A 22,851-nucleotide genomic window follows, 5' to 3' on the forward strand; every position below is an offset into this window, starting at 1 on the left:
GTAGGAGCACTAAAAGTCGACAAATCACAATGCGAAAATTTACTGTACAAAGTAAAGTTTGAAGCTTAACATTTTATTTTAGAAAAACAAGAGTACTGCAAGGGTCATTGTTCTCCCTCCCTTTCATACGAATTTTACCAGAATGCATCTTGGATTTTCAGCAATACAAAATGGCAATATTAGGTGTTTTATCTGGGGAGAGGTCTCAGACTGCTGCCTTTTCCATTTACCTTAGTGTTATTTTGCTGAAAAGGATAGTCCCTTTAGAACCTATAGTATTTTTATATTCAAACTTAGCATCTTCCAAGATGGGAATAGCATCACATTTACCTGGATAAAGCTTAGTTATCCATTATACTAAATAACCTAGAATTCCATAAACATCAACCATTTGTATTTATTTTAAACTTTGTAGGACTCAATTTCTTTTTTTTTTTTTAATTTTATTTTTAAACTTTACAATATTGTATTAGTTTTGCCATATATCGAAATGAATCCGCCACAGGTATACCTGTGTTCCCCATCCTGAACCTTCCTCCCTCCTCCCTCCTCCCACCCCATACCCTCCCTCTGGGTCGTCCCAGTGCACCAGCCCCAAGCATCCAGTATCGTGCATCGAACCTGGACTGGCGACTCGTTTCATACATGATATTATACATGTTTCAATGCCATTCTCCCAAATCTCCCCACCCTCTCCCTCTCCCACAGCAGCTTTCAAATGGAAGGGCCTTAATACCACAGAAACCCTTAAGACAAAGAATGGTCCTTCTCTACAGGACCTTCTCTACATTCTCCCATCTCTGCTCAAACTTTCCCTACATTCCAGTATCTCTTTTATACAGCACACTGAAAGTCTCTACAATTCCACATATATGATACTACTATACTTAAAGAGTCTTTTCTCTTTCTAAATTTTTCTCTTTTCATCCAAAATATAAAGGACGTTAAAATAAAAACTCAAAGCTTAGTCATTTAAGAAATATATGCTGAGTATCTACAGTGGGCCACATATTGTTTTAAGCATAAAGGAATAAATACATGGCATTACACAGCTGGCAAATCTCTCTGCTCTTGTGGAACTAACATTACACAATGTGTTGAGAGACAAACAAGCAACAATGGCAAGTCCAACAAATTATTTACTGATCACCAAAATGAGTTCATTAGAAACTAATTTGATAGATCATCCTTATATACATCCACGAAATTATCTTGAGAACTTAACCTATTCTGGTTTTATGTATCAAAACCAAAGGGGAAAATTATTCAATTATCTTTCTTCATCTAGTGACTTTCCACGTTTAATTGGCATCTATTACCCTTGTTTTCCTCTTAAAATACTTGACTCAAGCGGTGAGAGACATGCCTGTGAAACACAAGCTATACATACCTAGCACTAGGCCTTCCTCCTCTGACCCATCACTACAAAATGGAGACCGTAATTACAACTAACTAGACAAACTATTATTTTGCAATTAATACTCTAGTACATAACAGAAAGAAAGAACTTACACGTTGGTTTAAAATTTAACTGCAAAATGTGTAAGTCGTCTCATCTTTATTATAAGTCAATATGAAACATCTTTTAAGTACTAAGCTTTATTTCAAAATAACCACTATTTTAGTGTATTGGCTTATTTTAAGCCCAGAGTACTTAGATATTTTTGAATCTTAAACTGGAATTTCTATTGCTATGATAGATTCAACATGTTTAAAAACAAATTTTTTATGCATTGTAGTCTGGAAGAAAAAATATCTTTCTCTACATAGCAGTTCTACAGCATAAGAAATGACACACATGGGGTATTACAGGTTTGACACACGTCCATGGACAGAGAAAAACTGCCAAAACCCTCAAAGTATATGAAACAGAACACAAAATTAAAATAAACAAACAACGATCAAAAACAAGTATGTACTTTTAATTATCTGTGCAATACCTGGACTTCTGCTTTTTAAAAAATCCCTTCTAAGATAACATTGAAATGTTAAGTGAAAATTATTGGGGGATAATCCCGACTAATTTTTAGATAAACTCATTTGCAAACATTGTCACTGTATTTGTTTTAACTAATTATTTAACTACCTATTATTATTATTTGTGACACACCTCACAATCAATTATATCAATACACCATGATCCATAGCCACTCTAAGTGGGTAAGGCAAAACACGTTTCAGTATTTATACTATCCAAGGATTTTTTATTTTGTGGAGTTGTTGGTTCTATTCCATTCAAAGTTTCTCTGTGGCTCTACAATTCTGTATCCCATTATTTACAATGGGTGTTTTTTTGCCCTACACCAATTATCGATACCAGCTGGATGTCCTACAATTCAACTCAATTCTGACACTATCTCCTGAAAGACAGCTCAAGATTTACTCTCCCCCCACTTCACATATCAGCCATAAATCCAAGTTGTCACCTGTGCTTCTGACCGACAGGCTACAGAATGGAGGCTCCAAAGACTCCCTCCTTGGGTTAATTTGCTAGAGCAGCTCACAGAAATCAAAGAAACATTTTACTTACTACATTATTGGTTTATTTATTGTAAAAGGATATAAGTTAAGGAACAGCCAGATGGTATAGGGCAAGGTATGGAGAAAAGGCATGGAATTTCCATGTCCTCTTTGGGCTCACCACTTGGCCCATATTTCCACGGGTTCACCAAACTGGAAGCTCTCTGAAACCCATCCTTTTGGGGTTTTAGGAAGGCTTCATTACCTAGGCACAACTGATTAAATCACTGGCCATTAAGGACCTCTAAGCCTTTCTCCCCTTCCTTCAGGAAGGGAGAGAGAACACTATTCATAGGGTTGGCTTCCCTGGCAACCAGCCCCCATCCTCAGCGATCTAGGGGCTTTTCAAGTCACTTCATTAACCTAACAACAGACACCTTCCAGATCCTCACCACTTAGAAAATGCCAAGTTCTAAAAGCTCAGTCGCCAGTAACTGGGATAAAGACCATTTCTTATTATCAATCATAGTATCACAGGTCCCCTTCCAGTTCCATCTTAATTTGTACATTACTCTAGACAAGTTATGAGCACTTATGTACGGGGCACAATAGTAGGTCCTTTATTTATGTAACCTCACTTAATCACCAGGATCCCTATTCCATGATTATCAGTCCAATTTAACAAACAGAAGCAGAAGCTAAGAGATTAAGTAACTTCAGTTTGTCCAAGATGGCATTAACATCTTTTTAGATTCTCAAAGCCGTTGGCTCTTCCATTATATACCATGAAGATTCTCTACAGCCCCCAAGATAAAGATATTCTTTCCATATTTGAAGAGGGAGAACTAAGAATGGGGTGGGGTGGGGCAAGGATGAGACTGATTTTTCTCTTAAAAGTATGGTTACTGTCAGGCCTGTCTGTGCCAATTATGTTTCTCTTTTTTTGGCATTAAAAATGATCACTACTGAATTTTATTAAAATGCAAACCCTAAAATATCATGGCCCTGCTTAAAAAACCCTCAAAGACCCAATGAAGACCAAAATACTTCTCTAATGGTTTAGTATGCTCTAGAACACCCAACTTTGGGCTCATCTTGCAACTACTCTACCCAAAGCTGGTTCTAACTCCAATTCGCCTTCTTGTTGTTCCTTCAAAATGTACTTTCTCATGCTGACTGTGGAGCCTTTGCAAAAGTGGTCTTAGTCTGGCCCACCAATTACTGATGCACCAATCCTCAACTCTCCTCACTCAGAATCCATCAAGTACTCCTCCCAGAGGCTCTCAGAGGAAACTGCATTCTTCTTTCACAGCACCTGTGTATGATCTCGCTCCCTACCAGAACAGAAAAGCTCCACAAGCGGCAATTCCCCTCGGTGAGTGGTTAGGGCTCTGAAAGTCCACTGTAGGGGGCACGGGTTTGATCCCTGGTAGGGGAACGAAGATCCCACATGCCTCAAGGAACAGTTAAAAAAAAAAAACAAAACAAGTCTAAGGGCAGAAGCTGCATGCGCTTTGCTCATCATTGAATTCCAAGAATTCATTGGCACACAATAGGTAAACACTCAAAACAAAAAAAAGAGGGGGTGGTGGTGGTGAACTACAAGTCAAACCCTCTCCCTTTTCAGTTCTAGAAATTCCTTTTATGACGTGTCCAACATTATTTTTTCCACTCCCACTCACACCACTCTAGGCTAGACTCCAATTTTAACATCCTGGATGGTCTCCACACTACCAATCTTTTTAGTATATTATTGCTAAATTAATGTCAACATTTTCAGTCTCTGAAACCTTTAGTTTTCAGAGGAAAAAACCTCTCTACTTCTTACATAATACTGTTCAAGATCAATCACAATCAGCCCTAACTTATTTTTCCAAGTCCATCTCTCATTCCTCAATTTCAACACCATCACAGTCAGGTTGACAAGCCTCAGAAAGTGAGGCAGAGTGAAGAGGCAGTCAAGTGGAAGAGCCAGAATTCTAACTGAGGGAGTACAAGTTCCAGGGTGACAGTCTTAACTTCCAGGCCACGCATGAATAATGCTTGAAAATAGGGAGAAAACTACCATTAATCTCACCATATCCACACCTCCAAGATACAGTATCAAAATATTTATGATGCAGAAGCACATTTGATAAAACCGGATTTTTCACCTAATTTATAATTTCCTCATGCTAAGTATTCTTCTATATTCACCTTTAATGGCAGCTGCTGCTAAGTCGCTTCAGTCATGTCCGACTCTGTGCGACCCCATAGACGGCAGGCCACCAGGCTCCCCTGCCCCTGGGATTCTCCAGGCAAGAACACTGGAGTGGGTTGCCATTCCTTCTCCAATGCATGAAAAGTGAAAAGTGAAAGCTAAGTCGCTCAGTCGTGTCCGACTCTTAGCGACCCCATGGACTGCAGCCCACCAGGCTCCTCTGCCCATGGGACTTTCCAGGCAAGAGTACTGGAGTGGGGTGCCATTGCCTTCTCCACTTTAATGGCTACATATCACAAAATATTTTCTTCTAAATCACAACAGCTGTACTCCTAAGAAACATGGCATAATCAAAAATGATGTTATAAAAACAATAGTTCAATGGGAAAATGCCATTTCATGTCCATAACTATAAACCTAAATATCCCTTGGCAATTTTAAAATGCAGCCTTCACTCAAGAGTAAAGGCCTTTCTTTCTGTAGTTCCACCAGCACTGCCATTATCATTATAACAGGACTCATCATTCTTATCACACATTATGATAAAATTATACACAAAACCAGTCAAGGCAGCTATATTAAAGAGTCCCCACCCCTCCAGTGTGATGCTAGTTTTAGATAGCTTCAAATTCGATCAATAACTCAAGCTAATGCAAATGAAGATGTCTAATTAATCTGTTAAATCTAAAAACATTACTTAAGCTAAATGTCCGTATTCTATTATCATCACTATTAAACACACACACCATTAATTTTTGTCACTAAATCACCATGTACATCCACTCGTACTTCCTAGAAGTCATCACAACAGAACTGCATCCTTCATTCTAAACTCTGTGGCAACAGAAATTTATTCATTTAGAAGTGCTCAGTAAATGGTCCTTTTTATTCAAAACTTCTCCATACTGTATCTGTCAAGCCATATGTACACAATTAGGGTACCAGAGGTTTTTATATGTACATAAAAGCTTCAATAAATTCTAGCATCCTTCCGAAAGCATTCTCAAATGTGAATTTTTTAGTGGCTGTAGGCAATGAGTAATAAATTAAAAATGACTTATGGGGGACTTCCCTGGCAGTTCAGTGGTTAAACACCCCCCCATCCTCCTCAACACAGGGGAGACTGACTGGATCCCCGGTTGGGGGACTAAGATCCTTGTATGCTGTAAGTGTGGCAAAAAAAAAAAAAAAAGACTTGTGGAATGATGGCATCACAAGTTCTGTGGACACTCTCGCCAGTGAAACAACTGTAACTGGTAAAAACCATTAAAAAACTTCTGTAGTCTCTAGAAATGACCCTAAGGGTACACAGCAAATGAATACTAAAGAAAATCTACTCAGTAAAAACAGAGAGTCTGGCATTTTGAGCCAGCTCAGCAGGACAGAAGCCCCATTCCAGGTGGGTACAGAGAGGAACACAGGCTCTCACCCACAAACTCCCAGTCAACTCCTGCCCCCGCCCACCCCTCCCTCCCCTTAAGAGGAGGAAGATAGCAAGCATTTCTCATCATCCTCAACTCTCAGCTGCAGAGGCTCCCACTGCAGGGAAGAGCTGGGTGGGGAGCCTTTCTTCCATCCAGGTCCCACTTGCAGAGCAGAAGCTCTGACCCCAGGTTCAGCAGGCCAAGAATAACGCGGTCCTAATGACCCTCACTCCATCTCACTCACATGACTGAGGTTCCACACCAGGAGCCTAGAGGCTGCTGCTGCCACTCAACACTACTCATGAAGCAGGGGTACCACTGGCAAACACCCCGTGAGGCAGGGCCACTGCCCCACCCCGATTCTGAAGCAATGGTGTAAAGGTTTTGTTCAAGGGGAGGAGGAGGCCATAAGGGAGCTCTGAAGTTCTCGCCAAGTGAGCTGACTTTACTTGGAACAGAGTAAAGGCAAGTTCGTGCCCGAAGCACTTGAACACAATGGAGGCTGAGATGATAAGCAATTAAGGGGCTGGCTGTCTGAGAAGGGCAACAAGCTCAACTTTACCAGAGAGAACAAAGGGAAAAAAACAGCTAAGAAGAGCCTCCCTGAGGTCAGAAATAAAAGCATTACGACTACTCACAATCACTGATTTTTAAAACTGTCCAGCCCTACAAACAACAGGTATTCAAACATATACACCCAAAACATTAATGAAAACTTAGGAAGTATTGGAAACATTAATAGTCATAAGTACAATCTATATTTAACTATTTCAAATCAATGATACGAAGAGATGGGGAGGAAAGCGAGAAATTAGGAAAACAGTATGGAATTGGCGTAGAAAAAGAATGAACCAAAAAGGAAATAAGGGAAGCAATGGGGCAGGAGTGACAGTTAACATCTACTGAGCAGATACTGCGCGTCAGGTATCATTGAAAAGTTTTAACCTATTAACCCATTTAATATTCAATCTCAAGAATTAAGTACTCATTATTATCATTTTACAGATGGGAAAAAATGAGGCACATAAAGGTAATCTGACTAAAATGAAATAACTAATGGGGGACAAAGCTAGCAAATTAAATTTCAAATCTAGATACCCTGGTACCAACAGTTTTGCTCATCTCCCCGCTATGCTACAATTGCTATTTCAATTTCAGTGCTGGAGGAGAAAAGACCATAGAGGGGATAAATAGAAGGACTTCACCAATTCTTCCCTGGTGGCTCAGGTGGTAAAGCGTCTGCCTGCAATGCAGGAGACCCGGGTTCGATCCCTGGGTAGGGAAGATCCCCTGGAGGAGGAGATGGCAACCCACTCCAGTACTCTTGCTTGGAAAATTCCATGGACAGAGGAGCTTTGTAGGATACAGTCCATGGGGTCGCAGAGTCGGACACGACTGAGCGACTTCACTTCAATTCTAGCAAGTGTCTTAGTCAACCACTTTTGTTAAAGATCTCAAACTTATTTTGCCAGAAGCAGTGTGGTATACAAAAGCAATTCTCTGGCCAAAAATATATGAACTTAAATTTCTACTCTGGTCCTTAACTGTGTGATCTTGGGCAAAATTCCCAAACCTCTTTGGGACTTAGTCTCCTCACCTGAGGAGGACACAAGGCTATGTTTTTGAGGATTAAATGAGGTAATGATTACCCTTAAATGTCAGAGCTGTCCAGTTAAGCATTAGTTTCCTTTCCTCTCAAGTAACATTTCATTGGAGGGGCGACACTTCAAAGACAACTATTTTGTTAACTAAGTACTGCGGATGGAACATGTCTGAGGGTTTGGGAGTGAAAAAACACTTGGTAAATATGAAGTCTGGGGGAAAAAAAAATGATGTGTTCTGTTACAAAACAAGTACAGGCATACCTTGGAGATACAGTGGGTTCAGTTCCAGATCACCACATTAAAACAAATATCACAAAGCAAGTCACATGAATTTTTTGGTTTCCCAGTACACATAAAAATTGTGTTTACAGTATATTGTAGAGCAAATGCCGTTGGAAAAATGGCACCAACAGACTTGCTCGATGGCAGGGTTGCCACAAACCTTCAATTTGCAAAAAAAAACACATCTGTCAAGAGCATTAAGCAAAACACAATGTAAGGTAGTTTTGAGATTTACCTCACTAGCAAATACCAGTAAACACATCTGAAAATCATATTAGCTCATAAGCAACTTTCCCCTCAATATGCTAATATTTTGTACTAAGTAACGGCAGCTGAATGCAGCCTGAGGATGGGATAAAGGTCTGGACTGGAAAGCCGTCACCCTACATTTTTCTTGGCTCAGTCTAGCCGTATGCTGCTCTGTCCTGGAAGTACACATACTGTTCCCTCTAGTCTCTGTGCATTTTAATTTTATTTCAGTCTTGTCCCTAACTCAGTAACCTCCCCATTCCCTATATAGAAGGGTTACCTTAAAAAAAAAGAAAAAAAGAAAAAACTATATTTACTATACTTTGTCAGGAATTTAGAATCTTTTAAACTGTGCTGTTTATTTTATTGAAATTTTTATAGTTTTTGTTCTAACTACAAAATTATATAGCTTCTGAGTGATCAGTTTGCTCTCAATCCTGCTTTCCCCTGAAGTCGTGTTACTTTGTAGTGCCTGATTTTGCAGAGCATGAGGTTTCTCAGCAATTTCAACATAATAGATACACATGGAACAGATCATATTTAACCTCCAAGCATCTTTTTCTCTCTCAAGGTGGCCAAGACCTTTAGAGATTCCTGAAAAACTTTAATGGAAGAATGAATTTGAAGTGCCATGCAAAGAAGGCACCCAATAAATAGTAATGTTTTAACAAACACTGGTTATTTCTCCCTTGAAATGCTAGTTCGATTATTACGCACACTTGACAATTAATTCTGAACCTTCCTGGGCTCCCTATGAATATGATCTCTAGATCAGTCCAGAGGAAAAGTATTCTCCCAACTGTTAATTACCAGGATTCTGTGTTCCTGATATACATATCATAACTGTGCAGATTGAACTTAATAAAATGAACAGTGTCAAAAATGTTAAAGTAGTTGCTTTTATTATTCTGTTAACATTAACACAGAAATCCCATATTTCAAAAATTTGCCCTACTTTTTGAAATGTCTCAAATCAAATCTTACCATCTGTAAGACAATTCATAGCACAGCATTCCTATGAGAACTTGTGCTGGCTCTAAAGAATATGTTACAATAGGAAAACTAAAGAAACCAGTAACAGGACATCGAAATTATTCAGTGTTACACAGTAAGTAACCTATCTTTTGAGTAAAATAATGAACATGAACTGCCCTTTTAGGTATAAATATATTTTTCACTTATTAAATAGGGAAATAACCTGGTAAATATGGAATTGGAGCTCCAGTTCCAGTCACGTGACGCCAAGCATCAGCGTTCCATCAACAATATACTAAGCTGCCTCAAGTTTGCCAAATTTGGTTCTACCTTAACAGTATTTTAAAAAACTAAATTACTTTCTACTTTAATGCTGCTTAAGTATGTGCATAAATGAAATTAGAATTCAACTCCTTATGCTTACTGCTCTGCTACAAAACAAGTTCACAAACTAAATACATACAAAACTATTACTGTTACTAACACGTGGCAGATGGCAGCACACCGCTGGCTGTTAGGGCAGAGGCTCCTTTGGGTTTTGCACGCCATCCTACCACCATCGTGCACCATGTGCGAGATACAGCTTTCCCACTTAAATGACTCCACCACTCTGTCTGTGTACATGATTTGCCATGACATCATTCTTCCTTCACATCAACACATCATTTGCGTGTTACGTCTGCTTCTGTTGCTCTCATCTGACAAACCCTACAGTGGAACACTAATACATTAAAAACACAAAGCTAACGCAAGTGCTGAAATGGTGTGGCAGTTCTGGACTATCCATCCAGGTACCCAAAACACATACACTAATATTTAATATCATAAAAATGAAAAAGACGTGTTTTAAAAAGAAAATAATTGTTCTAAATTGAGCACAAAAAGGGCACCAAAGAGATACATGTTTTTAAGGTTAGAACCTTGCAGGCCATCAGGGAGAGGTGCTCAAAGACTACTGGGATTTGGAAACTGCTCCAATTGTAGGAAATTCTACCTTTACATTTTCCCTTTAAAGTTCTCAGTTATAACACTGTAAAGCTCACTGCTCTCAGCAAGGTCTCTTTTTTATTGAGTCTAAAGTCTATTTCCCTTGTCACTGACACCTATTGCTTACAGTTATGCCCACTGAAACAAAAGTTAATAATATTCACCACTTTCTAAATTATAATCCTTCAAAATACTGAGATTTATACTGTACATAAACTCAAATCACTTCTCAAAAAAAGATACACTTTTCCTTAAATATTCCTTTATTAAATCCTTAAAAAGAGTGCGAGGTCTCAATAAATTTTAGTCCCTAAACAAATCAATCTACTCATAAAAAGCAAGTGAACATCACTGACTTAAAATATTAGACACGGTAACATATCAAATATCACAGAACATATGCCTACTTATCAGTCCACTCTTTGTTAAAAGACAGGTTAAGATAAACAACTCAGAGTTATTCATTAACAGCTCTTACCAATCTTTATCAAAATTAGTTAACACTTTCTTCCCTGGCGGCTCAGACGGTAAAGAACTTGCCTGCAATACCGGAGACCCAGGTTTGATCGAGTAGGAAAGGTCCCCTGGGGAAGGAAATGGCTACCTACTCCAGTACTCTGGTGCAGGAAATTGCAGGGACAAAGGAGACTTGTGGGATCTCAAAGAGTCGCCACAACTTGAGGGAGTGACACTTTCACTTAGAAGTTACTAATCCAAGCATGAACATGCTGATCCAACAAATTGAAAAGAGACTTCATTTCATTTAGTCATTTTATACACGGCAGACAAGATTGCCCAAAATTAGCATTTTCAATGTGCATCCAGTAGGTAAGTACTCGTTTTGCCTGAACCTTCACAAGACTAAATCACAAATGTAAAGAATCTGAAAAACCAAGAATTTGAAATTCCTTGTAGTCAATGAGATTATCTTCACTATGTCTGAAGTTATATATAATAAATTTTAAATAAGTCTTAAGATATAATTCAACTGTATTTATTCAGAGTTGTACAGCTATCATCAAAATCAATTTTAGAATATTTATCACCCCAAAAATAAACCCCATACTATTAGTGGCAATCACCCCCATTCCCTCCTGCTTCACCCCTAGCCCCAAGTTAATTGATATTTTTTGTCTTTATAGATGTGCCGGTTCTGAATACCTCTTATAAATGGTGCCATACAACATGGAGTCTTGTGACTGGCTTCCTTCACTCACCATGACTGTTTTCAGGCTCATCCAAGTTTTACCACGTATCATTTCTCTTTGCTGTTGAAAAATACTCCATTGTATGGTACACATTTTATTGATGTATTCATTAGTTGGACACTGCATTATTCTGTAATATGGTTTTATACATGTAGACTCCGCTGAGAGATAGAAGAAAAAAGCTATCCTTTCAAGTCTGCATGACTGTGTACAATTAATCCTAAAGGTTCAAAATAACATCCTGCAGTATGCCATGAAGGCTAATATTCAAATCAAAAGAGGAACTTATATAAAGTCACTGAACACGAAAACAACATTAAAAACTTTAAAACATTCTAATTCAATTATGGCCCCTCCCCCACTTAGTGTACTGAGACCTTAAAAAAAAAAAAGAGAGAGGCCAGAGGTTAGCAACATTTTTGACAGATCGCAAATGAAATAAGAAGCAGAAGTGCTAAAAGCAAGGGAACCTCATCTTTAAAATGAGAGGCTGCATGCTAAGGGCCCTTTAGCTACATTTTATGCCTCCATGCTGTGGCAAAAGAAGGCCAAATTAATAACAAGGGGAATGCTAATGGAACTCATTTAGTCAGACATTATACAGTGCAGTGGTTAAAAATATAGAATGAAGACAAACTGCCTCAGTTACTTACTCGGAGTCCAAACTGGACAAGTTCCTTCACATCTGTATCTTGGTTTCCTTATATATAAAATGAGGACAATAGTGCTATGTTTTCAAGTTGCTGTAAGAATATATAGAAATTTTATGCACATATATAGGTGCTACGTGTGTGTGCTCAGTCATGTTCGACTCTGTGTGACCCCATGGACTGTAGCCCGCCAGGATTCTCTGTCCATGGAATTTTCCAGGCAAGAATACTGGAGTGGGTTGCCATCTCCTCCTCCAGGGGATCTAACCAATCCAGTGATCGAACCCTCATCTCCTGTACTGGCAGAAACTGGCAGGCGGACTCTTTACTGCTGAGCCACCAGGGAAGCCCAAGGATGAGTAGCAGGTCAACCCAATAAACGTGTGCGGGACAGAGGAACCTAAGGCAGTCAATGTGACAGCAGTTCAGAGTCACAGAAGACCAGCACCAATTACCAACTAAGGCTGATGGCATGCATAACTGGGCAGCACCCACAACCCTGGTTCTCCCCGTCATCAGATGTAATACAGATGTATTTTTTGGCCATGCCACAGCATGCAGGATTTTAGTTTCCCTGACCAGGGATCAAATCTGTGCCCCGTGCAGTGGAAGCACAGAGTCTTAACCACCAGACCTCCAGGGAAGTCCCTAGATGCAAATTTATAACAAAGAAAATTTGGCCTATACAAAAAGTTCACTGGTGGTAAAACATGCACTCTTATTAAAACAAATCAGTAGTTTTAAGAGTATGCAAGAGTTATCTCTATCCTTGCCTATTCCTTAATGTATGTTTATATAGGTGAAATCTGGTTAAATAAAGGCAGGGTGAAATAAAATATCTATGAAAAAGATAATTTATCTTGGTGATATTACTGAATGTCATTACTCTGTGCCAGACCCTGAAAAGATGGACTAATAAACAGTTTCTGCCCTTAAGGAATTCACTAGTCTAGCTCCCTCCCCGCTAAAGGAACAGACAGCAAGCAAATTCTTTAAAATGTATTTCATAACTGAATTTCACACACACACACACACACACAAAAACAATAGCCAACCTGGGCTTCCCTGGTGGCTCAGTGGTAAAGAACCCACCTGCAATGCAGGAGGCTCAGGAGATGCAGGTTTGATCCCTGGGTCCAGAAGATCCCCTGGAGAAGGATATGGCAACCCCACTCCAGTATTGTTGCCTGGGAAATCCCACGGACAGAGGAGCCTGGCGGGCTACAGCCCATGGGGTGGCAAAGAGTCGGCCACGACTGAAGCAACTGTGCACGCACACAAGCTTAGAGACATTTATTGGGATGCACTAAAAATAAAAGTCCTGGACAGTCCTGAACAAACTGAGAATGGAATAAGCTTCCTGGTTTATATCTTTTATGATAACATACTATTTTTTTTGTTGTTTTTACATTTTGCCCCCTCTTCGCCCATTTCTCCCATCCTACTCCCTACCTCTAGTAGTCACCAATCTGTTCCCAATACCAGTGAGCTTCAATTCGTTTAAGATTCCACATACAAGATAAATTATAAGTTTTTTGCCTTTCTGACTTATTTCACTTAGCATGTTGCCCACAAAGTCCATCTGTGTTGTCACAAATGACAAAATTCCATTCTTCTTTATGGCCAAGTAGAATCCCATGGCTAGAGGAGCCTGGTGGGCTGCAGTCCATGGGGTTGCTAAGAGTCGGACTCGACTGAGCGACTTCACTTTCACTTTTCCCTTTCATGCACTGGAGAAGGAAATGGCAACCCACTCCAGTGTTCTTGCCTGGAGAATCCCAGGGACGGGGGAGCCTGGTGGCTGCCGTCTATGGGGTCGCAGAGTAGGACACGACTGAGGCGACTTGACAGCAGCAGCAGTATATACAAACATACCACAATTTCTTTATCCATTTATCTATCAATGGACACTTAAGTTGCTTCCATATTTTGGCTACTGGAAATAACGCTGCGATAAACATGGGGGTGTATACGTCTTTTCAAGCTAGTGTTTCCATATTCTTAGGCAAAATACCAGAAGTAGAACTGATGCATCATGTTGTAGCTCCTATTTGTAATCTGAGGAACCTCCATACCATTTTCCACAGCGGCCGCACCAATGTACACCCCACCAACACTGCACAAACGCTGCCTTTTCTCCACAGCCTCACTAACACTTGTTATTTCTTGTCTTCTCAGTTTATTTCTAAAGTTTATTTTAATTGGAAGTATTCAGTCTCTCAAGTGCAAACATATTTCCAGACATATTCTAAAGCCATAAAATGCACAATTATTTTTTAAATTATCACAGGAATGTTAATCCTCTTTGTCACTACCAGATCAATTACTAGTGTATCTTAAAGAATCTCTTATTTCAGGGAATTCACTGAGCTAGTGACTTTGAGCAGCAAGACCCTTGGCTGTGCTGTATCTTCATTGCTGCGGAGGCTTTCTCTAGTTGTGGTGCACGGGCTTCTCATTGTTGTGGCTTCTCTTGTCGTGGAGTATGGGCTCTAGCGGGTGTGCACTTCAGGAGTTGTGGCTCCTGGGCTCGAGAGCACAAGCTCAATAGTTGTGGTGCACGGGGCTTAGTTACTCCGTGGCATGTGAGATCTTCCCAGGCCAGGGATCGAAGGCATGTCACCTGCATTAGCAGGCAGACTACTTTACTAGTGAGCCATCAGGGAAGCCCTTGCAAGAGACTTAAGTCATTTACTGGCCAAACTTCAATTTTATAGGTAAGAAAGAGTTAAATGGACCAATAAATAGAGTTTAAAAGACCAATAGGCATATGGAAAAAGTTCTAACATCATTAAACACAGGCAAATAGATACCGAAGCCACAATTAGATATTCCTAAATCTCCACCCAAATGGCCAAACTTAAAGGACCAACAATACTAAGTGCTAAGGAAGAGCAGCAACTACACTCATGGTAGGGTTCGAAACTAGTACAAATACTTGAGAAATCTGTTTGGCAGTATTTACTAAAGTTAAACACACATATACCCTACAAGCCAGCAATTTCACTTCTGGGTGTATACCAAAGAGACCATCAAAAGACACAGACTGGACTTCCCAGGCGGTCCAATGGTTAAGACCCTGTGCTGCCAATGCAGAGGACACAGGTTTGATCCCTGGTGAGGGAACTAAGATCCCAGATGCTGCGCCACAAGGCCCAAAAATAAAAAGTAAAGCTATATAGCAGGTAAGCCACTCCAAAGATAATATCAAACTTCCCTTGGGAGTCTAAGGCACTGGTTTTCAAAGTGTGGTCCACTAAGAGCCTTTCAGTAGACTGAACAGATCAAAATTGTTTTCACAAATAATATGACATTATTTGCCATTTTCACTGTCGTTCTCTCTGGAGTACACAGTGGAGTTCTTCCAGTCTATATAATGTACAAATTGAAGAAAGTAGTGGACAGAGACTCCATCTTTTTTCTTTTATTAAGTCAGATATGAAATTTTGCAAAAACATTTTTAAAATGTCACTTTTAACTTCTGTTTTGGAAGTTATTTTACATAGAAGTATTATTTATATTAACATGCAATGAGTTTGATTTTCAAACACACAAAAAGTTTTTAAATGTCTCTGTTTTAGTTTCTAATATACTAAGTATCAATGGACAGAACCCCACATAAATAAAAGCTCCTTGGGGTCCTCAATAATTATAAATGGGTCCTGAGACCAGTAAGTTTAAGAATGACTGGCCTACTGATAAACAATAAAAACGATAAGCTTCTTTTGCTACTTAAAAGTGATGAAAAAAACACCAAGGTTTTCAACATTTTCTCTGAAACCATCTGTGCCAGACAAAAATCATTGCTACTATATTTATCTGCATACTTTCTTAAAGCTTAATCTGGACTTCAGATGCAGAGAAGGAAATGGCAACCCACTCCAGTGTTCTTGCCTGGAGAATCGCAGGGACGGGGGAGCCTGGTGGGCTGCCGTCTATGGGGTCGCACAGAGTCGGACACGACTGAGCGACTTAGCAGCAGCAAGTCTGTAATCCCTAAATTTACAGTACAAGCTGTTGGGCAAGCACAATTAACCCACAGGATACTAAATAAAATAAACCCCTCCACACACACACGGACAACCAAAAACAAGGGAGAGGAAAAATTCAAATTACATTATCTCTCCCTACTTGGGCTTAGGACTATTAACTTAAAAAAAAAAAAACAAAAAAAAAAACCTTTTCCAATGTTCCTTTACTTGAAAATGTCTCTTCTTTAAGACTCCAGTTTTTTCCACATCTCTAGGCATACAGATAAAACTTACTAACTTAAAAAATAAAGTTCCTTAAGTCATCTCTTATCCAACACCTTGGTTTTACAGATAAGTGTAGTGAGGACTCAGAAGGTTAGTTAATTGATTTAACATATGGAGGGGGATACTGGAACTACAACAGCCCTTCTGACTACAAATCCAGTACATTTTCACTGACTACATCATTTTCATTTCAAATATGAAAAGTTTTTTTTAAAACAAAAAACTCTCCAAAATAGGAGTCAGTGGGGTTACTGCAACTATTTAAACAATGACATTATTCATCCATTTTGTGTATCAATCTATTTAAAAAGCTGTAAAATATCACCTATACAAACCATGGAGAGCCTATAGTTAACACTTAACTGGATGCCAGCCAGATTCTAGTCCCCTACATGTTGAGGGAAAGGGTTGCTTTTATATATACATACATATATATGTATATATAAAATACATATTTTATACACATGCATATATGTGTATATATAAAATACACACATATTTTATACATATGTATATATATGAATACATATACATATATGTATATAAAATATACATATATATGTGTATACATATATATACATATATAGAGAGGCATGTGCTTTGAGAATCCACTGTTTAAGTAGTAGAGCCACATTGAGAAATAGTCATTCTATAACACAGATTCCTTTCTCCTGATGACCATTCAATAGATCTGAACAGAAAGAAGCTCTCAGTGGAGAGTCGGGGGAAAGAGTTTAAAGGGAAGGTAATAAAGGTTTTTAGCTAAGTACTGTTTTTTAAAGGCTTTCCAGGTGGCGCTAGTGGTAAAGAACCTGTCTCCCAATGCAGGAGAAATAAGAGACACGGGATCAATCCCTGGGTTGGGAAGATCCCCCTGGTGGAGGAAATGGCAACCCACTCCAGTATTCCTGCCTGGAAAATTCCACGGACAGATGAGCCTGGCAGGCTACAGTCCACAGAGCAGCAGAGTCAGACACAACTGAAGCGACTTATCACGCACTCCATTCAGTGATATGGAAGCCAAAGCATCATCTTCATATAAGTGAAGTCTCAGGTACCTCCTTCCTTTACTCCACTCCCCCCAAACCATGCGTGTGTACATGCATGCTCAGTCACTCAGTTGTGTCTGACTCTCTGTGACTCCATGGATTGTAGCCCGCCGGGCTCCTCGGTCCATGGGATTCTCCAGGCAAAAATACTGGAGTGGGTTGCCATTTCCTTCTCCAGGAGATCTTCCTGACCCAGGGATCGAATCCAGGTCTCCTGCATTGCAGGCAAATTCTTTACCGACTGAGCTACGAGGGAGAAAATAAAGACCACTTCCTACTATAGAGAATCAGAAAAAAGTTCATGAAGATGGCTTGTGAGCTAGGTGGCAGGCTAGCCACAAAGGGGAGATAGAGTTCCAAAAGTAAAGCCATGGGTAAAAAGCAAAGACTAGCGCATCCACATCAACTATGGATAGTTTGATTCGGTAGGAGAACAAGAAGTAACCTCGGAAAAGTAGATGGCAATTACATCCAAATGACCTATTTGGGTAAAGCTGACATGGTAAGAGTTTTGAGCTGTATTTGGGAAGAGAGAAGGAAGAGAAATGGAGGTACTTGAAGAACCTCATTTTTGTGGCTGTGTAGATGAACAGAGGGCTCCCCAGGTGGCGCAGTGGTAAAGAATCTGCCTGCCAATGACACAAGAGAAGATCCCTAGATTGGGAAGCTCCCCTGGAGTAGGAAATGGTAACCCACTCCAGTATTCTTGCCTGGAGAATCCCATGGACAGAGGAGCCTGGCGGGCTACAGTCTCTAGGGCTGCAAAGAGTCGGTCATGACTGAGCGACTAAACAGCAACGAGAGATGAACAGAAGCCAAAGAATCTTTCCATTAGTCTCCTTTCACTGACGTGATTCTTCTTCCCACGATGCACTAAGGTAATCCTCGTGTACTGTGCGTGTGTGTTCAGTTGTGTCTGACTCTCTGCGATCCTGCCAAGCTCCTCTGTCCATGGGATTTTCCAGTAGAAGCAATTCAAGATAGCTGACAGGGAGCTCTGATAATGACATTCATTATGAGACAGAGACTCCACTGGGCTTCTCCAAACCTCAGCCCAGACTCACAGTCTCTCTCAGCCCAGTTCAGCATACTTCAAGTTAAAAATTCTCAAGATTTTTGGATAACTATATTGTACACTTAATACTAATACTGTATGTCAATTATATTCAACAACAACAACAAAAATATTTTTGGTAACTGATTGATATCTACGTACAGAGAACACAGTAAACATATATACGTAGGCAGGTTAAATATAAGAAAATGAGACTTTCTGTAGTCATTTCCAAGAGAGTCTGGGCAAACGCTGTATATAGTCAGTACCCTTTCATACATAATGCATTCCCGAAAATGTGACAGAAGTCAAATATTTCAAAGCCAAACAACAGATTCATTCACATGTTTATAGGGGTTTTTCCAACTCTCAGTCAGAGTAAAGGAAAGTATTATAAAATCCCTAATTACACTTCACCTTTCACATATAAGCTTTATTACATACTTGCCGTACTTAATTTCCTATTTTGTTCTCATTATTTCACTCACCACTGAACAAAGTCAACCAACATAACCAATGAGCAGAACCTAATCCAGTAAGGTTAAAGATTCATGTCCCCAATCAGTTCCTTGCCTCAAAGACATTAGGTTTCAGCCCTCAAGCTGATGCACTTTTGTTTTCCTACTCATTTTATAAAAGGACAAAATACCGTTGAACTTGCAAATTAACACACAAGACAGTGCTGTACAAATATAGCATTAACTGCCGAAATAGAACTGTTCTCAGACAGGCACTACCACCATGCAATAAAAAGACGTTTGCTTCATTTCGGCTAATGGACAGAAGTCTGACTTAAAGAAGGGAGGTTACTTCCCTGGTGGTCCAGTGGTTAAGAATCTATCTTCCAATGCAGGGGGTGGGGGTTCAACCCCTGATCAGCTAATTAAGATTTCACGTAACTCGGGGCAACCAAGCCCACGCTCCACAACCAGAGATGCCCTTGTAGCACTAGGAAGAGTCCATGTACCACAGCAAAGACCCGGCGCAGCTCCCCCGCCAAAAAAGAACAAAGAGAAGGGAGGTTAATACATAGTGTATTAAAGTACTGAGTATACAAAAATCTTATGCATCACAGTTAAAGACTAACATGTTTCAATGGTAAAAAGTACAGAAACAGGAAGCAGAGCTCAAAGTTCTTGTACGAAATCCACACTCTATATACATATACATATATACACAATTAGACTACTAACTCTTACCTCCTTTCCCACTCCACAGCACAGTTTAAAGGTCGGGTGGGGGGGGAATAAGATTGAAACCAGGACTGACAACAGTGAAAATAAACATTGAGAAAGTGAGATAGCTTAAGAAAAAAAAAAAAAAACTTAATTCAAAACAGTCTGGCACCTTTTTAGTGTATATGTGAACCATCCTTAAACTTCAATAGCCACCAAAGAAGAAAAGCAAGAAATACATAAAATAAAACAGGTCAAAAATAGTTAAATTATACTCCTGATGTTACTCCCACTAGCAAAGAACAGAAGGCCCCTAAAAGAGGGATTGAAGAAAAGGCAAGAGAAGTGGGGACGCACACAAAGTGTACCAAGAATCTGGAGTCAGATGAACAGAGGACAGGGGAAAAAAAAGTTTTAAACAGCAGGAAAGTTGGAAAATCATATTAAAATCAATTTCATGATTTTTGAGCAATATTTACCAAAGCAATATCTAAAAAAGGAGCAGCAGAGTGAGGAGGGACCCAAAACAGCGTCTTCTAGGATGAACAAACAGCACACTCTGAAGTCCTGAGGCAGAAGTGGAGGCAGAGGACAGGAGGAAACACGACTTAGTCAGCTGATCATCTGATGAGAACCTTTAAACACACAGCTAATAATAAGGTTGCTTCCACATGACGGAATTATCAGGGGGTGGAGTCTGTGTGTTTTGCTCCTTGCTTTCATTCTCTTATGCTACCCAAACTTTTTAACAGAATAGATAACAGTCGTTTCATAATTAGAAAATTTTAAAAAAGCATATAACATCTTTAGAAAGCTTTCCATCAAATAATAAATTGGTTTTAAGTATTTAAAAGCAAGTTTTGGTGTTCTGAAAAATTCATTTAAACAGAATATTATCCCCTAAGAAATCAAATTAATGAATATTTTGATAACGAACCTTTCCAATTTAGCTTTCCTTTAACATGAGTATCAAACACCACTGTACTGCTTTTAAAATGGTGCTCTTTGTCCCCAGACTCCAGTTCTAAAGGGTTTGTGGAAATTAATTTTTAAACTCCCTCCAACCAGTATGTATAATGGGGACAACTCTGTTTTGTTCACCTTGTGCATCTGTTACCTGGTATATTACGCAACAGGCATTTAACGTGTAATCATTGAATTTAAAGTACAAAGTAAAACAAAATTAAAAATATTCAAAAAGATTAGATAAAGCGATTAACTCGAAGAAAAGTAGGATATGCTCGATTTCACCTCTAAACCAGTTAATTCTCCAAGACTAGTTCCATGCTTGGGAGTTGTTTGAGAATGCATGTTCTCGGGCCCCATTCCATACTTACGGAATTAAACTCTGGAGGCAGGACCCAGCATTCTGTTTTAACAAGCCCTCCAGGTTTGAGAACCAATGCTCCATACCAGGGCTGCCAAACTACAATCACAGATCAAATCTAGCCTCCTGTTTTTGTACAGCCCACAAACTTTAGAATGGATTTCACACAGGGTCATTATAATTACAATCAACTTGATGGCAGAGCATTCGAACTTTAAACTCCCAATAGGCAAAATACTGTATTGTTAGTCCTCCCCCCCATTCTATGCCTCTTATTAGACCAGAATTACAATTAATTGAACTCAATTATCATTATAGTTTAAATTTTATCAACAAAAAATTTACCTAATAGCTTTAATTTTGCCTCTTAGAATGCAAAGTCTACCGTCTATAATATTTACAATCTGGCCCTTTACAAGAAACAGCTTGCTGATCCCTGCTCTGAACTCAGGCAGTGTTATTAAGGAGAGGCCAAATCTTTCTACACTACCTAGGCAGAACATGGGTCCAATACCATATAATTTCTTTATCCAAGTTAAACAGGGTAGACTTACTTAGAAGTTCTAAGTAGCTAGCTGAAAGAAAAGACTAGAACAGAGCGGAAACCAACTACCTAAACTAACAATTCTTAATAATCACCAAAGTCAGTAGGAATGAAATGGACATTAATAAATTGACAGGAAAAAGAGGTTTCCCCTGCTCCTTTTCTTTCTGTTTTCTTCTCTTCCCACTTCATAGGCTCTGTAGCAGAGGATCAGATCCAAGACAACCAGCTCAAAACTGTCCCAAGGAAAACAATTCTTCGGTAACGGTTGGCCAATTAGTCTAAAGTGTTCAAAGTGTACATGATTGATCAGTTACAGAAAAGATAACCAGAAAGGGGCCATAATACAATGATACATCAATTTTGTACAGGCCATTCTAGACATCAGGAGTCAAACATTCCCCCAAATGTTGCCATTCAGGCAGTCAAAGTGATTGTTTACAATTTTGAGGAGAGGTTTCTTTTTGTTTTGGGGGGTTTGTTTGTTCTTGGCCACAAGGTGAGCCATGTGGGATCTTATAGTTCCCCAACGGGACGGAACCCATGCCCCCTGCAGTGGAAGCAGAGTTTTAACCACAGGACCACTAAGGAAGTCCCGGTAAATAATGTTACTCTATGTGTTCTGTAACACACAAAGGTAAAGGACAGAATCTCTGACCTTTTTTATCCATTATTAAGAAAAGATTTTAAGTGTGAATTTTGAATCACTACAAAGGTCACGGAATCCAAAGAATTCAGTAATTAACGTGACTTGTTAGATATGGAAATAGCTTCACATAGAAGCTAGTCTATGCACACTATCTTAGTGAAGTTACTTAGTTTGTTGAGCCATGTGCCACACCTGAAAAACAAGGAGTTTGACTAGATTGTTCCAGGACTTCCAGGACTGCTCATCATAAAAGGATTATCTGGTCAAGTTAAGTGACTCCAAGTAATAAAGGGGAGGGGGGGGGGGCGCCGCAAAGAAATAGAGGAATCATATTAAGAAAATGAACTAAACGTCCAACAAATAATTATTGAAAGTCTATGTGCCAGGCATATGTCAATGACTTAGGACCTTGAATCTGATCAGATAGATGCCACCAACCTAAAAAGAATTTGAACTAATAAAATTAATCAAAGCATCTGAACAAAATAAGTAAGACAAACAAAAAACATACAAGCAGTGCAGAGGTAACTGACAGAGTATCAATACAGAAAAGGAATGGTAAAATAACGGTTGACACCAGAGTTATGTAGTAGTTACTGGCCCAAAATTAAAAGCATCCTAAGTACGGCTATTTCTAAAACCAATACTAAAAGAATACATGTCTGCTGTACTTGACATCTGGGCTCACTGGAGAAGGCTGGCATTCATAGGGAAATTCTATTTAATTTACTTAAAGAGGATAAAAGGTAAAAGGCAAG

The 22,851-nt window shown here is 39.4% G+C and overlaps 1 protein-coding gene and 1 non-coding gene across 6 annotated transcripts in view; one reads left to right on the forward strand and one right to left on the reverse strand.

Moving 5' to 3' along the window:
* Nucleotides 1–22,851, reverse strand: part of USP9X (ubiquitin specific peptidase 9 X-linked) — a 131,430-nt gene that overhangs the window by 88,653 nt on the left and 19,926 nt on the right. The window lies entirely within an intron of this gene.
* On the forward strand, nucleotides 7,297–7,368 carry TRNAC-GCA (transfer RNA cysteine (anticodon GCA)). The gene has a single exon. It is a non-coding gene; the product is annotated as a tRNA-Cys (tRNA).

This window comes from Bos indicus, chromosome X, assembly GCF_029378745.1.
Source record: "Bos indicus isolate NIAB-ARS_2022 breed Sahiwal x Tharparkar chromosome X, NIAB-ARS_B.indTharparkar_mat_pri_1.0, whole genome shotgun sequence".
Classification (NCBI taxonomy): Eukaryota; Metazoa; Chordata; class Mammalia; order Artiodactyla; family Bovidae; genus Bos; species Bos indicus.